The sequence below is a fragment of the Oreochromis aureus genome, linkage group 19 (assembly GCF_013358895.1).
Source record: "Oreochromis aureus strain Israel breed Guangdong linkage group 19, ZZ_aureus, whole genome shotgun sequence".
Taxonomy (NCBI): domain Eukaryota; kingdom Metazoa; phylum Chordata; class Actinopteri; order Cichliformes; family Cichlidae; genus Oreochromis; species Oreochromis aureus.
Genome location: NC_052960.1, coordinates 4,463,989 through 4,476,710, shown reverse-complemented (window position 1 = coordinate 4,476,710; position 12,722 = coordinate 4,463,989).

Here is a 12,722-nt window from a genome sequence, read left to right as displayed (position 1 = left end):
GTGTGTGTGTGTGTGTTAGTCGGGTTAATACATTTTCTATTTCTGTGGGTTCTTTATGTACCTTCCCCCTTTTTTCTGAAACAAAACTCCATTCGCTCTAAATTTTGTTTCAGAAACATTTAAATGAAAATCTCTGTCATAGTCAGGCACAGCTAAACCCCAAGTGCTTGCAGGTTACCATCGGCAACCACGCTGTGTGTTATTAACCCCTTCTACAAATACCCTCTTTTGATGTGTAACACTTTATGTATGATTTTGTATTCTCTGTAGTGCATGTCATGTGCATGTGTGGTGTTGTCTTTCCTTTTCTCTAACAGTACTCCTGCATACCTCAGTGCTTGTCTTCCTCCCCCTTTTGTGGTGGTCTGGACACTTTGTCAATCCTCCACTTCAAGGCAGTCGTTTGTCTCCCCAGATTCCTTAACCCAATTTAATTCCCCACACTAAAACAGCATTCCTCTGTCCTGACCTGGTCCTTTCTCTCCGTTCTTCTCTCCCACTTTGCAGTCCAATCGCAGTCAGTTCTCTTCAGCTGTGTCCCGTGTATGCTCCCACTGTCTCTTTCATTGCCATCTTGCTCCAAACACGGCAAGTGTCAAACTCCAACAATCTCCTCAAAGGTCCTTCACACACAGTGAAGTTGCAGCTTGCTGGAAACGCATCTCCATTCATCCAATCAAGATGATGGATCTTCTCTTTCTGATGCCGTTTGCCCATAGTGCTGCTGGACCTCTCTGCTCAGGACTCTGGTATTGTCTCTTGGACTGCTGTCCACTGTTGATGTTCATGCTTGTGCTTCTGGAACTGCACTCTGTGTCTTCAGGGAGAGATTAGCTTCCTTGGAGCTTGCTTGTTCAGGATGAGGACGGGAAGCTGCAAAACAATTCAGCCAAAAATTCTGGCTGGGTGTTTCTATTTTTTATTTCTAATGATCTTAACCTATAATTTCCTTCCGACTGCTGCCCGTGGAGAATTGATCCAGGTCCGTTTCTCACCTGTAATCGACAGACTGAGAGACTTTCATTATTCAGTGTGACTGCATATGTTTTCATCACTCCTAAAGCAACACATCTCCACTTATTTTGTTTTGAACTCTAACTTTAAACCCCGAAAATAAAATTCCTATTCGTTCTTAACCGCAAACACAAAAAATCTTCTTGATGTTGTTGTTAATTATTTTCACCCACAATACTCCAAATTATGTTTTCTTTTGTGTCCAGCAGGGGAAGAAGGTGACCTGTAGTGTCACTGCTTTCCCCAGTTGGAGACAATTTCTCACTCACACTTCCACACTTTTTATTTTCTTTGTTGTCATTATTTTCTTTCTCTCTCTTTTTTTTTTTTTTTTTTTTTTTTACACCCATCTCTTTTTCTTGAAGAAGAACCACTTGTCTGCTGACATAGTGGGTAACTTCTACCGTTGTGCAATACAGAGCATCCTGACCAACTGTGTCACAGTCTGGTATGGGAATTGCTTTGTTGCTTACCGCAAGGCACTGCAGCAGGTGGTGAAAGCCACCCAGTGCATCACAGGGTCTCCACTTCCTGCCATTGAGGATGTCCACAAGAAGAGATGTCTACGCTGGGCACGTATCATTCTCAGGGCCTCTTCTCATCCTGCCAATAAACTCTTCCAGCTGACCTATTTTAACAGTAATAATAATTTTTGCACATCAGGTCATCTCACAGATCAAACCAGCATATTAAGCTCATAGCTCTTTTGCACATAAATCTATTTAACACTTCAGTTTTTTTTGTCTCCAATTATTTATTCATGTTATTTGTATTTTATCTATTTATACATATTAACCGGCATCTGCATGTGGACAGCAGAGAAAGAATTTCATTGTACAGAGAAATGCTTTTCTTTGCACATCTTGATGCATTCTCAATCATCCAGGAAAATAAATCTCCAAAAGTTGATTCTGTTCATCTGGACGTAGCGTTTTGTGGGAGAAACGTTTCGTAACTCATCCAAGTGACTTCTTCAGTCTCAGCTGACTGCAGGTTTCCCCAATCTTATAAACAGTACATTTGCATAATGACTGAAACCAGCCCACTGAAGAAAGCGAAAACCTGTAGTCATCCCATACAGGGAGTGCAGAATTATTAGGCAAGTTGTATTTTTGAGGAATAATTTTATTATTGAACAACAACCATGTTCTCAGTGAACCCAAAAAACTCATTAATATCAAAGCTGAATGTTTTCGGAAGTAGTTTTAGTTTGTTTTAGTTTTAGCTATTTTAGGGGATATCTGTGTGTGCAGGTGACTATTACTGTGCATAATTATTAGGCAACTTAACAAAAACAAATATATACCCATTTCAATTATTTATTTTTACCAGTGAAACCAATATAACATCTCCACATTCACAAATATACATTTCTGACATTCAAAAACAAAACAAAAACAAATCAGCGACCAATATAGCCACCTTTCTTTGCAAGGACACTCAAAAGCCTGCCATCCATGGATTCTGTCAGTGTTTTGATCTGTTCACCATCAACATTGCGTGCAGCAGCAACCACAGCCTCCCAGACACTGTTCAGAGAGGTGTACTGTTTTCCTCCTTGTAAATCTCACATTTGATGATGGACCACAGGTTCTCAATGGGGTTCAGATCAGGTGAACAAGGAGGCCATGTCATTAGTTTTTCTTCTTTATACCCTTTCTTGCCAGCCACGCTGTGGAGTACTTGGACGCATGTGATGGAGCATTGTCCTGCATGAAAATCATGTTTTTCTTGAAGGATGCAGACTTCTTCCTGTACCACTGCTTGAAGAAGGTGTCTTCCAGAAACTGGCAGTAGGACTGGGAGTTGAGCTTGACTCCATCCTCAACCCGAAAAGGCCCCCACAAGCTCATCTTTGATGATACCAGCCCAAACCAGTACTCCACCTCCACCTTGCTGGCGCCTGAGTCGGACTGGAGCTCTCTGCCCTTTACCAATCCAGCCACGGGCCCATCCATCTGGCCCATCAAGACTCACTCTCATTTCATCAGTCCATAAAACCTTAGAAAAATCAGTCTTGAGATATTTCTTGGCCCAGTCTTGACGTTTCAGCTTGTGTGTCTTGTTCAGTGGTGGTCGTCTTTCAGCCTTTCTTACCTTGGCCATGTCTCTGAGTATTGCACACCTTGTGCTTTTGGGCACTCAGTGATGTTGCAGCTCTGAAATATGGCCAAACTGGTGGCAAGTGGCATCTTGGCAGCTGCACGCTTGACTTTTCTCAGTTCATGGGCAGTTATTTTGCGCCTTGGTTTTTCCACACGCTTCTTGCGACCCTGTTGACTATTTTGAATGAAACGCTTGATTGTTCGATGATCACGCTTCAGAAGCTTTGCAATTTTAAGACTGCTGCATCCTCTGCAAGATATCTCACTATTTTTGACTTTTCTGAGCCTGTCAAGTCCTTCTTTTGACCCATTTTGCCAAAGGAAAGGAAGTTGCCTAATAATTATGCACACCTGATATAGGGTGTTGATGTCATTAGACCACACCCCTTCTCATTACAGAGATGCACATCACCTAATATGCTTAATTGGTAGTAGGCTTTCGAGCCTATACAGCTTGGAGTAAGACAACATGCATGAAGAGGATGATGTGGACAAAATACTCATTTGCCTAATAATTCTGCACTCCCTGTATGTGTCAGGAGTCTCTGTGGCTTTTAAACCCCAAAACACGCTGCGCCAAAAATTGGTCCACTCCAAGGATCGGGTCCCCCAACACAGAGTAACATAGTGTACGCTGTTAAGTGCCAGGAGGATTGCCAGGATTTATACATCGGGGAAACCAAACAACCTCTGGCGAAGCGGATGGCACAACACAGAAAAGCTACCTCGTCAGGCCAGGACTCTGCAGTCTATTTACACCTACAGGCCAGTGGACACTCTTTCAACGATGAGGATGTACACATCCTGGACAGGGAAGAACGCTGGTTTGAGCGCAGAGTCAAGGAGGCCATTTACGTGACAAGGGAAAGACCATCTCTGAATCGAGGAGGGGGCCTAAGGGTACATCTGTCACCATCTTACAATGCTGTGATTGCAGCCATTCCCCAACTCTCTGTGAATGGTACTCATGGCCATTGATCAGTGTTCTTTGATCAGTGGGTTTTGGTCAGTGGTTGTTGATCAATGGTCATGAGAATTTGCATAATTAAGATTAAGGAACTGACCTCCCAGCACATTGTTCCTTCAGTGGGCTGGTTTCAGTCATTGTGCAAATGTACTGTTTATAAGGTTTGGGGAAACCTGCAGTCAGCTGAGACTGAAGTCGTCGCTTGGATGAGTGACGAAACGTTTCTCCCACAAAACGCTACGTCCAGATGAACAGAATCAACTTTTGGAGGTTTTCTTTACACACATTACAATAAATGATTTGAATCTTGAATATTTATGGTAAGTACTTACACTGTTCACTATTATAGTCTGTTCCATATATTTGTCCATCGTACATCTGTAAATCTGCTCTCTATAAGGCAATATAAACATCTGTATACTTAACTTATTTATACATATTCTGTACATAAGTATTCCCACCTTCACTTCCCTTATCTGTATGTAATCTGCTCTAATTGCACTTACTGCTCTTTGCACTTCTGATTAGATCCTGTCAAATACAGTGTATTTTGTTACCCTGTATTTAACATGTGTAATGACAGAAAAGTTGAATCAAATCAAAATCAAATCAAAAGTCCTCTAGTCTTTAGTAGGTCCTAAATGTATTAAAATACAACCAGTTACGAGGATCAGCATGCGGCATATTACATAAGCCAAAATGCAGCAGCAGTGTGTGAAAAAAAGCTTGATTCTATATCTTCCAGGTCTTGTAGTAGCAAAAAAAGCCCAAATCATCACCACTGCTCCACTCACTGTAACGGAACACAATGACAGACACGTGTTGCTAGCAGTGAACCCCAGGAAGGCTGCCGGTCCAGACGGAGTACCTGGAAAGGGGCTAAGAGGGTGTGCCCACCAACTCACCCTCATCTTCAACCTCTCACTGTCCCATCCTGTCTAAAATCAGCCACAATCATTTCAGTGCCGAAGATGTCTCCCATCACTAGCCCTGAACGATTACTGCCCTGTGGCCCTCACACCAGTAATCATGAAATGCTTCAAGAGACTAGTCCTTCAGCACATCAAGGATTACTTCCCCCCCAGACCTTGACCCCTACCAGTTTGCATATCACACGAACAGATCCACAGAACACGCCATCGCCATAGCCCTCAACTCTGTGCTGAGCCACCAGGAACAGCGGCAAAGGTATGTCCGAATGCTCTTTGTGGACTACGGCTCAGCTTTCAACACAATCATCCCGGACATCCTTATTGCCAAAGTGGTCACTCTTGGCCTCCACCCTCTCACATGTGCCTGGATAAAAGGCTTTCTTACAAACCGGCCCCAGTCTGTAAGGCTCGACACTCATCTCTCCTTCACTCGCACGCTGAGCACCGGCTCCCCACAGGGCTGTGTGCTGAGTCCCCTCCTGTATTGCCTCTATACCCATGACTGCAGTTCGACCCACAACAACAACCTCATCATCAAGTTTGCTGATGAGACCACAGTAGTCTGACTCATCTCAAAGGGAGACAAGGCAGCCTACAGAGAGGAAGTCCTGAAGTTTGCAGCATGGTGTTCATAAAACAACTTGGCACTGAACACCAAGAAAGCCAAAGAGATCATTGTTGATTTCAGGAGGCACAGCACTTAGTCCCCCTCAGCATCAACGGGGAGTGTTTGGAGAGGGTCCACCTTTCGGTTCCTTAGCGTCCTCATCTCCACTGACATCTCCTGGACAAACAACATCACAGCGGTCATCAAGAAGGTCCAGCAACGGCTGCACTTCCTGAGGGTCCTCAGGAAGTGCTTCCTCGGAAACTTCGTAGGTGAAATGTCTTCGTGAATATATATGAATATATATTTATTGTTTCCTCACATGATTTCCTCTAGTTCCCATGAGAATATTTTTGAACAGGAAACTGCTGATGAGAACTACTGTGGGATTTTTCATTTCAGTGTAAATACCAACATCTAACAACACATCTGATTATAATTTTTGACAGATATATTTTTATTGATCACTACTTGTGTTCAATAAAAACACACCTATCAAAAATACTCACTGATTTATTTATTTATGTATTTTTGAGATGTTGCTTTTTGTTTGTATTTTAACCACAGCAGAATAAACTAGCTAACAAGCATGTGCTACATGGTTTAAATTCTTTTACTGCTTATATTTTATTTTAACACATTTTCATGTTAAAACTGAACTGTGTAATTGTAAACTCATAAATTACTGGTTTATGACACCAGAGGCCAGTAAGTCACAGTCCCCGCCTTTGCCTGCTGCCCATCCAACATAAATGCAGAATCCTGCAACTTTTAGGGCCAAAGGGAGGAAGTAACTTGCTATTTTGCTAAACACATCCCAATAAATAGATCGGCCTGAAAGGGAATAAAATTCCTGGCCTAAAACATTGTTTCATCTATCATCACTTTTACAGACCGAGGTCGAGCACCAACATGCTGCAAGACATTTTTTGAATAATAAATCAAGAGTAGCAAACTAGATTCATTCTTTTTTTCCACCAGTTCTGGAGATTTGGGCAGTGGGAGGATGTGGTCATTGATGACAAACTACCAACAATCAATGGCAGACTAATCTTTGTTCATTCCAAAGACCAAAATGAGTTCTGGCCTGCTCTCCTGGAGAAAGCCTATGCCAAGTATGCAGTCTTAATCTTAGACATAAATGAGAGTTGAAGGTGTGATTTCTCTAAATATTAAAAAAACAGTATTATCCTGTCAGGGTTTGTGGTTCCTACTCCGACATGATTCCTGGAACTCCCTCAGAGGCTATGATGGACTTCACTGGTGGCGTCCACATTAACATCGAGCTGTCAGACCCGAGTCCAAGCCTGTGGGGGCTGATCTGCAGAGCTGGCAAATCTAACACACTGATGGGCTGTGGTACACCTCCCAGGGTAAGTAGAACCACACCACACAGAATCACCAGCATTGGCTTAATGTCCCTGATACTTCTGCTGCCCTATACTCACTCATACATGAGGACTTATTTTCATTTATTTTGATCTCACTAAACACCTATAAAGTTTTATAACTGTATCCTGCTGTGGTATAATTTCGTCAGAATTTACCCAGAGACAGAGCTTTAAACATCTGCCAAAGCAGCTAAAAGGACCTTGGTCATGGTTATGAGCTTTTATTACAATCACTTTATAAATGCCTCTATAAAAGGATTGTTTGTAACACTTGCTGCATGGTCTTGACATTATCCAAGGATAGAGTTCATTGACAAGGCACGGATGTTTCTATGTGTGCTAGACAGACAATCAAGACTCAAATGCTGGAAAACCTTTGCTTACATGAGCCATTTTCATTCAAATGAATGGGTCCTGTTTTAAAACACCAGAGCTGTCATCATTCTGTTATTGTGCTTACTCGTGCCAGTCTGATATTTAGTTTGCATTTAACTAGGAAATAACATTTTTAGCAAGGAAATAACATTTGGAAAAACATCTGAGCAAAGTAGTGTTGAATTTAGCTATGAAACCATGTCACAGTCACTTGTGAGCTTACCAGTGAAACTGATGGTACTAACGGCTCAAAGTCGGAGATGCACGGGGGATGTATTGTTGTGTATTAGTTACTGTATCAGTTACTGTAAATAAACGCACTGCTTGCATTAAAGAGTCCTGCATTTTGGGTCTTACTTTGCCACATACCCACGGTCTGCCACCACAGACCGTGACAGAATGATCCAGCCACACATGGTCCCAGCGGACTCTGAGGAGAGGCTCAGGAGGGAGATAATGGATAAAATTTACAAACTGTGTGATCTGTGGTGGAAGAACCCTGGGGAAGGGTTGTGTCACGCCATAGAGAGGCAGCTGCAGGAAACACTTTTTAATTTTCCCAGGAAAGACAGTTTCTGGACCAATCCACAGTGTCGTTTCACAATTTGCAGTGGCTACTCAGATAAAGATGGCGATAAAAACATAATGGTGTCACTCATTCAAAAGCCTGAAAATAGGAACAGACACCTGGTGCAAAACCTCCACATTGGGGTTTTTTTATATTTGAGGTAAACATTGCTCTTCACTGTCTAATATGGATATGTCATGACACCTTTATTTCTTGAATCTGACAATGGTGCTGCCCATCAGGGTGGTGATCAGGATGGCCTAAACTACAAGGCTACACTGCTCCTATTAATCATTATCTAAAATTTCCTGTATGATTAAACCTTTTGCCACAGTTGTCATCAGCTTTGAAGAGCAGACTAACAGAAAAAGACACATAAACATTTTACTAGGGTCATATTCTCAAAACTATAAACTGCAAATGAATTCCCTTGAATACTGAGATATATTCCAAAGAAGTGTGAAATGAAAGTTTATGATCATCTCAAATTCCTCTATGTTAAAACGCATTTTAAATAGTTATTTACATTTAATTTCATTTTAACAATCCTAAATTAAAGAAACGGACATTGACGGAATACTTGATTGTGCCATCTACCTTCAATCCCAGTGGCCTCTATCCTGACCATCCACTCAAAAGCAGAGACCAACTGCTAGTATGCACACTCATTGCTTGTATAAGTGCACAATATATGGCAATGCTAAATTGGAACAATCTGCATGATACATGTGCAACACAGAAATGTTTTTCTATGAAGAATAAATATGCATCACAAACATGAGCTTGATGAGAAGGTGGATATTCAACAATAAATCATGTCTCATTGCTGTTGTGTTATTTGCTAAGTGATAATGTGAATACCTTTTTATTTAGGTCAAAGTCAAAAGTCCACAGGAAGATGAACATAAGAGAGACTTTTTCAATAAACACTCTGACAAGGTAACTTCTCACTAGCATACTTGACACTGTTGAGTTTACTATGTCTCCTATTTTTATTGAGTTTTATCACAAAGTAGAAACTTTTCTTTAAAAATGATGCATATTGGTGTCAGAAAGGTGATAAGAACTTTAAGGTAAACTTATCTGTGAGAGGTTTGACTAACTATTGTACTTCAATAGCCGTAATTAAACTGTTTGACTTCTGTATATAATGAACATGAAATGTGCTAAATTCTTTAGAAATGTAAAGAATGTTGGAAAATGGACATTTATTTAAATTTGTTCTAAACGAATAAAATTCATAACAACATCAGTTATGTATAAAAGGGAGAAATTTTAAATGGAAACCTCAATCATCCTGATCGTTCTTTGTGTGTCTTTAAAGATGCACTTGTGGTTTAGCTTTCTTCTCTGTGATTTATCACAGTTGTTTAGCAGCAAATTCAGATAGGATCAAAATATGCATATTTGGTAGAAAGCATATTTTCCTGGCTCAGAATGATGAAAAAAGCTCAACTTAGTTAATATAAATAAGACATAAAAACTTCCTCTAATTTGGTATCCAATTAAAAGTAGCAATATTTAACCTAAAGCAATGTTAGTCATCTTTCTATCCATCCATCAATCTTCTTCTGCTTATCCAGGGCCAGGTCACGGGGGCAGCAGCCTCAGCAGAGAAGCTCAGACTTCCCTCTCTCTAGCCATCTCCTCCAGCTTGTCCAGGGGAACACCAAGACGTTCCCAGACCAGCCAAGAGATATAAACTCTGCAGTGTGCCCTGTGTCTGCCCTGGGGCCTCCTCCCGGTGGGACATGCCTGGAACACCTCACCCAGGAGGCATCCTTATCAGATGCCCTCACAGCCTCAACTGACTCCTTTCGATGTGGAGGAGCAGCGGATCTACTTTCAGCCCCTCCTGGGTGGCCGAACTCCTCACCTTATCTCTAAGGGAGAGGCCAGCCACCCTTCAGAGGGAGCCATTTCCGCCGCTTGTATCTGCAATCTCGTTCTTTGTGTGAATGTCTGTGTGAATGGGTGCATGACTGGATGTGTAAAGTGCTTTGGGGTCCTTAGGGACTAGTAAAGCGCTATACAAATACAGGCCATTTACCATTTACCATTCTTTAGGTCACAACATCTCGTGACCATAGGTGAGGGTAGTAATCAATCAGTAAATCGAGAGCTTTGCTTTTATACTCAGCTCTCTCTTCACCACGACAGACCAGAATAGTGTCTGCATCACTGCAGCCGCAGCACCAATGCATCTGTTGATCTCCCATTCCTTTCTCCCATCACTTGGGAACAAGACCCCAAGATACTTGAACTCCTCTACTTGGGGCAGGAACTCATCCATGACCCGGAGTGGGCACTCCACCCTTTTCCAGCTCAGGACCATGGCCTCAGATTTGGAGGTGCTGATTCTCCTTTCCACCACTTTAAACTCTGCTGTGAACCTTTACAGTGCGAGCTGGAAACCACCCCATAAAGCCAACAGAACCAGATGACTGCTATGGGCACCAAGCTCTTGCAATGGTTGTATAAGGATTGAATGGCCTGTAGCAATGGGCAAGACAATCCATACTCCCGAAGCACCTCCCACACTCTGAGGGACACAGTCGAATGGCTTTTCCAAGTCCACAAAACACATGTGGACTGGTTGGACAAACTCCCATGCACCTCCAAGTATCCTTGAGAGGCTAAAGAGCTGGTCCAGTGTTACACTGTACAATTACAGTAAATACATTTCTAAGTTGCAGTGTTCTACACAACCAGGATGAAAATCGCTTTGTTCCTCCTGTATTTAAGATTCGACTAAAAGACGGACTCTTCTTTCCAACACTCTGGCATAGACTTTCCCAGGGAGGCTGAGTAGTGTGATCCCCCTATAGTTGGAATACACCCTCCGGTCCCCATTCTTAAAGATGTGAACCACCACTCTGGTCTCCCAGTCCAGATGTACTGCCCCCGATCTCCATGGAACATTTGGAGGTATGTCAACCAAGACTGCCCTACAACACCCAAAGCCCTTAGCAACTCAGGGCGAACCTCATCCACCCCAGGGGCCCTGCAACCAAGGAGTTGTTTTACTACCTCAGTGACCTCACCCTCAAAGATAAACAAGTTGTCCTCCTCTTCCCGACACTCTACTTCCTCAGCAGAAGATGTGCCATATTAAAGAGGTCCTCGAAGTATTCCTTCCACCACCCAACAATGTTCTCAGTTGAAGTCAGCTACGTTCCACCTGCACTATACATAGTGCAGGTAGAGCATCGCTTTCCCCTCCCAAGTCGCTCAACAGTTTACCATCAGTTCGAAAGTCTTTTTCAATGGCCTTTCCAAACTCCTCTCATACCTGAATTTTTGCTTCAGTCACTGCCCAAGCCATATTCTGCTTGGCTTGTCAGCACCTATTAGCTGCTTCCAAAGTCCCACAGGCTAACCAAGCCCGATAGGACTTCTCCTTCAGTCCGTTGGCTCCCTTCACCTCCGGTTTCCTCCATTTGGTTCGGGGGTCACCACCACAACAGGCACCAACCACCTTGCAGCCGCAGCAGTGCAGCGGCTTTAGCAATGGAGGCGCTGAACACGGTCCATTTGGACTCAGTGTCCCCCAATCTCCCTTGGAATGCCGTTGCAGCTCTGCCGCTGGTGTGAGTTGAAGATCTCGCGGACCAGGACCTTTGCTAAGCATTCCCAGCACACCCTCACTATACTGCTAGGTCTGTCCAGCATCCTCTTCCACCACCTAATCCAACTCACAACTGATCAGTTGACAGCTCAGCCCATCTCTTCACCCGAGTGCTCAGAACATATGGCCACAGGTCTGGTGATACGTTAATAAAAATTCATCATTGACCTGCTGCCTAGGGTGTCTCGGTGCCACCTGCATTTATAGACATCCTTATGTAAGCAAATGTCTAAATGCTTTAGACCAGGGGTCTCAAACTCGCGGCCCGCGGGCCATTTGCGGCCCACGTCTCCTCTACTTGCGGCCCGCATATTGATGTGAAGAAATATTTTTTTTAAATTATTGTACAAAAAATGATTTAATACGACGGCAGAGTGTTACAGGCATGGCCCTTTAAGACTGTAGACTCATGGGCGGCGTAGTCCTTGCTGCAGGGAGAACGTGTGGGACTGCCCCTCCCGCTGTGTGTCTGAGTGTGAGGGAGGGAGAAAAAGGAGAGTCAAAAAGTACGAGGTGCTACCGAGCAGAAACGGGAGATGGAAGCATGTAAATATAAAAATAACCACTGCAGCCAAAAAGAGTGCCTGACGAGCCCAGTTGTAAGTGCTATTAAGACTCGACTGTACCCAGTGTTCGTGTTTTCCTCCAAAACAAAGTTCTGCTGGAGCAGCCTTTCAATACCTCTCTCTGTCTCTCACTAGCAATGTTGACCCAGACAGTAAAGCTCGTTCCCGGCTAAGAGCCCAACACGGAACCTAAAGTATTAGCCATGGGTCTCCTTACCACTCTTCGGAGCCGCGGACCTGGCCGAGGTAACAAGAGAGTCCAAACATGGTTAGGGCTGTGTTAGTTCAGTGAGAGATTTATTTGGAAAGAAAACTATTTTCACTTGCAGTCGAAAACTAATGTGTACACTTATGCCTGCATTTTTATTTTGTTAAATACAAACAAAATTGTAGCAAAAGTGCCGGAAAGTATCTGGCCAGAAAGAGCTGTTTATTTGGTAGTTCAATGAAACTACTGTACTATACTGCTGAGTGACTGTCTGCTGCTCGTTAAATACATTTCATTGCAATGTTGACCCTGTGCTAACTTGCATATGACAAATGAAACTGAAGCGGAAAGGCTTCAGATA